At 38.4% G+C, this 5,272-nt stretch overlaps 1 long non-coding RNA gene across 1 annotated transcript; it reads right to left on the bottom strand.

Moving 5' to 3' along the window:
- Window positions 1–411: 411 nt before the first annotated feature.
- On the bottom strand, window positions 412–4,229 carry LOC120323079. Its single transcript, XR_005563205.1, has 3 exons — window positions 4,152–4,229; window positions 2,165–2,244; window positions 412–638 (listed from the first exon to the last, which is right to left on the bottom strand). It is a non-coding gene; the product is annotated as an uncharacterized LOC120323079 (long non-coding RNA).
- Window positions 4,230–5,272: the final 1,043 nt, after the last annotated feature.

The raw sequence follows: 5,272 nt of genomic DNA, 5'->3' as shown, positions 1-5,272 counted from the left end.
AGATATCCTAAAGCTCTGAAAGACAGTTATGACTAATATTGTATCATATACTACTCATAATCACTTTTTCTGTTCCTATTTTTAATATGACAAGGGGACATCAATATGCAGGATCCAGCCGAAAAGTAGATAGGGGCAAAGTCTATGCTGGATCTGTCAAGAGGGTACAGCTGCCTGGTATCAGCAAGCTGAGAACTGTCTAGAATATCTGATTCTTCCAACTTTTCCAGACACCTCTGTGTGTCAGAAACAGAGCTGGTATGACATGATTATTTAAACTAATGAAAAAAAAGAGAAGATTTTCTTTCCTCTCAAGAAAACTGTTTTCAGTCAAAATTTGTCACGTTCAAAATTTTATTTTTTGACCTGCCATAATCAGAGCCTTCTTTGCATCCAGCAGATGTTAAGTGCTCCTAAATTCCACCGCCCTCAGCAGGGGTTGAGGGGTTTTAGCATTTGGCACAGGATAAAGCACTAATAAAGCATAAAAAAAAAAGTAGGCACTAATAGGATATATTTGCAGCAGAACAAAGCAACTGCATCTCTCATTGACTTTGCTTGGAGCTGAGAGTGCTCTGAGCCCCTAAAAAATATGACTGTCTCGATGATGCTTCATAGTAGCAGCTGGAGATTGGGACCTGAAGAATCAAGAACACAAAGAAAAAGCTACTTTAAAAAATGTTTCGCTCAGAAACTTACCTTAAAGTGGCTTCATTTAGGTGGGAAACTATTGAAACTTAGTAAGAGCCTGAATCAAATGTAGTTTTAAGGAGCTTAATCTAACTCTACAACACATATGATATCACATAGTATTTAATTTCCTGCTCTTTTTTTTTCCATTGGAAACTTTACCTAGTGACTGCACAGAACGTTCCTGCAATTAACAGGTATTGAGCATGCCACCTCATCAATGTTTGCCCTATTTTATAACCCTGTAACGTTTTAAATTTCTTTGGGTTCTTTCCTTTCAAGCTCAATATTATACCAGCCAAACAGCATTAAATGTAAGGTCAACTATGTTGTGGTTAAGTGCATGTTTTTTCCACTGACACTGATAACCACCTCTGCTGGTTTTTCGTGTCACTGGATCTATCCCACTGGAGTGCAGCTTTGGAGCTGATAGAACAGCAGTTGTCAGTCTGTCAATGTTTTTTTTTTTTTTGTATTTGATGATGATAGAATTATAAAAAAATTAAAAAAAATCCACTTCAATTCATGTATCTGATCTAATGTGCTGTCCTAAACACACACTACTGTTGTTTTGTCTTCCCCTGTTCCAATCATCTTCCTTCCCAAACATTTTTCTTCTCTGAGTCATGTTGCCCTTGTCTTCTCTCCCAGTTTCTACTCTTCAGGACAAACCTTCACTGCAGCTGTACCTGTCTTATCTGCTGCAAAAGGTGCAGTTCTCTCTCACTCTGTAGGTTCTCTTTCTTCCTGTTTTCACTCTTGTATCCTTGTATCCTTTATCTGCACCTGCTCTTTTTTCTTATACTGCTTGTTCACCCAAACAGACTTCCTACTGCTGGCTTTTTATTCTACCTTTCTTCCACTGTCAGCCAATTAATTGTCATGATTGGTCTACTTCTCTTTCTGCTTCAGGCTTACCAGACACTTTTCCAAACTCAACCCTTCTGTCTTAGCAAAGGAAGAGAGATCTTCTAGACTAGGTCTTCTGAGAGAGTTATAAAGGGAATTCTCATCTGGATTTGCACTAAACCATATTCAGTTGTCCAGTTGTGCTGTGAACAGAACCCTAGTGACTGTAAGAAATCAAAAGAAAGCAGAGGTGGAAAGATAGAAATTGAAGAATTTCAGTACTGAATATGATGAAAAGGTATTTTTCCTAAGGATGATTAAAAGCACAATTCCTTCCACTAAGTCCAACACACTGCCAAGCTCTGTGTCCATCCTTCAAAGTACTGGGGTGATTGAGAAAAGAGCCACCATGATTTTTAACATGAGTATAGTACTTATTTACAGAAATAAAATTGTTTTTTCTCAATTTGTCTAGAAGAAAAGATAAAAAATTGAGCTGCCGCTCAACACATCAGTTCAATTCATTTCAATTTGGCAAGGACAAGCTGTTATAAGCAACTAAATACAGATTTTTATTATGGAGACTGGGATAATCTTTCTTCCAGATTGTAATAATGGTTTTTACCTGCTGGTTTCTCCACACTCTGCTTTTTGCTTGCTGCCTTTAGAGGCCAGGACACCCTCCTCATTTTGCTGCAATTCCAGCTGAAAATACAGACCATCGCTGGAAGATTAAAGGGACATGACTCCAGAAATCAGATAAATCAAGGCCATACAGAAAGCATATTTCTTCACCATTAAAATGTTTTTGGAAAAGTGAGTGAGTTTAACCATGCTGCTCAAACTGCTACTTTCGACTCCAATCCTTTAATTTCTGTTAAAATTCATTGTTCTCATATCTCAGAACCATGCCAGCTTTCATCAGTGCATCTTCCTGAAGGTCAAAGCTTAAAACAGCCGTCAAGCCTCTCTAGCCTGGTAATCATTTTCTGCCTCGAGGTGGTTCCTTCTGCAATCAATGCCACGAAATGTACAGTTTAAATGTTTGACATTGGCTGGTTTTGTCCTTCGTGTTACCTAAGGTGCTGGTTATATCATATTGTTCATTTTTATACAGGAAGTCTTTGGTTTTGCAGCATATTAAATTGAACTGAAACACATGCAGAAATTGCAGACACCTCTTTTTTGAAGAAACAGCCAACTAATTAAAGTGTATTACATAAAATAGATTTTGAATTTTTTTCCTGGCAAAAAATTTTTCTAAAACAAATATTTCTAAAACAAAATATTTTTCTAAAACAAATATTTTTTAATCCATATTAGAGTAAACATCTTCTCCTTAAAACACTGGAAGTGCCACCAGAACTTTCATGTCACAGCAAAAGGACAGACTAGGAACTTTTAAACATGATTTTAAGGGGATCAGTATAATCTCTTTAGCAGATAAGTATTGTACAGCTGAAGAGAAAAATACCCCCACAAATAAGGACTTAATTTTATCTTTATATGGTGCTTTTTTACCCATTTATTTTTCTGGTTTGCATTAACCAGTAGTAGTAGTAGCAACAGCTGCTATATTGGAAGAGCTGTGCTACTGTCTACTAGCTTAACAGACATTTTTTGCATATTGGCATACCTGGGTTCAAGTACAGCAGAGTTAGTTTTCCTAGTCTTTAAAAGAAGGGGAGAAGAAGGGGAAAGAGAAGGGGAAAAACATAAACTAATTAAGAAACAGATTTGGAAAAAAAAGATTTAGATATTTAAATATCCTATCAGGAAACAAAATTAAGTGCCTTTTCTGAAACCCTGGTCAGCTGCCTAATCCTACGTAGCACAGTGATCCCTTTGTCGTGGGTGGGAGTGGTGGCTTTTGGACAAAGTTTATCAAAAAAGCCCTGCTGTTGAGGGCTTCCTGCAGGAAGGATCCCCTTGCATTCTAAATTCCTTCTCAGAGAGGAGCCTGGGTGAGGCTGGATCCAGTCATAGCCTCAGATTTTGTCAATGGTTTAAATTTAAGAAATTATAGAGGTGTGATTGAACTACTTTGTCCCACAGGTTTTAATGATGGCACAATGAAAATATTTATACAAAGTGAATAATTTGTTGTTACCTATGACCAGACAAAAGATCTTAATAAGAATTGTTTACTACACCATATAAAACCTAAAACCACCAGTAGTACAATATAAGATAGGGTAGTGCACTACATTAAAGCAATTATTGAAACAATTATATTAATAATTATTTTAATTGATAATCTCCCCAGTGCTCATGGGGAGATCTCTTTCTCTCAGCTTCCAGAAGTACCCTTGAGGCTTATCCCCACCCAAGGGATGTCCCTTGTCCCCACCCAAGGGAGGAATCCCAAGAAGGGTTGTTAGAAGAACCTGAACCTATGAAAGTGGACTGGACCTTTGTAGTTAAAAGTGAGTGATGACTCCAGTGGTGGCCTCACCTTCAGGATGTTAATTCAGGGTTGAAGCCAGACTAGTTTCAACATCTCCTGGCCTGGCCTGGAGGCCCTCTCAGCCCACCACTAACAACTTTTTGAATAGGGCATTGTCTTCCAGGAGAGGATGTCCTGCCACACCCTTAGGTTACCTGTTTGTTACCTGTCTTGGAAGCTCAGAAACATGAGCAGCAATGTCCTGAAGAGGGAATTTGGTCCCTCTCTGTTGCTCAGGTTGTGTTTCTGTCCAAAAGACCCGGGCCATTCTGCACTCAGCCAGGACTGGAGGCCCAAACAAGGCTGCCTTACAGCAAGGAAACATGGAGCTGCCAAAGTGCAAAGGCAGCTTGCAGGGACCTGTGAGAGCATTAACAGGTTCACAGCCTGCCTGTTCCCACTTGAGGGGAAGGTTGGTGGCATCAGATAAGACTGGAGAAGCAATAAATTAACCTACATGGAACAAATAAACTTCCATGAGTCCAGGTAATGGCAGTGGTTGCAAGGAATCTCAGGCTTATTGCTTTCTACTCTCTCTCAAAATTGGGTTTTAGGAAAGGGGCCTTGGTGAAGGTTGCACTAGCAAATTTAGCTAGATATGCCTTTGCACCTCCTCTGCTTAGCACTTATCTTGCTTCCCTCGTGCTGCAGTTAATGACATCTGAGGTCCCAGTTAGCTTAAATTTGTGATATTGTGTGTCTGTATCTCTGCTAAGTATAATTAACTGAATCAAGTATTTCACTCCTTCACAAAGAGTAAGATGCAGAGAAGAAGAAAGAAATAAGAAATAAATAAGAAATAAGAAATAAGGAAGAAGAAAGAAGAAAGAAGAAAGAAAGAGGAAGGAGAAGGAAAAGAGAAGAAAACGGATGTTTTCCAGACAGTCATATGAAACTTGTTAAGTGTCATGAAATTTTAAGTTCATGACTAAATCATGACTATGAGTTGGTAATCTGAGCTTGAGTCAAGGTTTTAATTTTCAAAAGTCCTTTGTCAGAACGCTTGTAACCCAGTGTTTCATAAATCACAGGTGATAAAAACAGACCAAACTCTGCTGTGTTCAGCGAAGGGATAGTTTTGTTTTGCTTGCTTAGCCTAAAGATTGGGAGCCAAAAAAGAGACTCACCAGGCTACACACTTAAGATGTAACAATTTAGCAGAAGGTAAAAGACTGCTCTAGCCTCAAAATTGGCACTATGCCTGGGAACAATATTTTAAACCAAATTCATGGTGATGTCATAGTCTAGTTTCTTGTAATTTTTTGTTTGTTTGTTTGTTTGTTTGTT

This window comes from Pipra filicauda, unplaced genomic scaffold (genome assembly GCF_003945595.2).
Source record: "Pipra filicauda isolate LSUMZ 115617 unplaced genomic scaffold, ASM394559v2 scaffold107_size2268652_pilon, whole genome shotgun sequence".
Lineage (NCBI taxonomy): Eukaryota > Metazoa > Chordata > Aves > Passeriformes > Pipridae > Pipra > Pipra filicauda.
The sequence above is the reverse complement of the archived record's forward strand: the minus strand, read 5'-3'. Positions and strand labels throughout refer to the sequence as shown.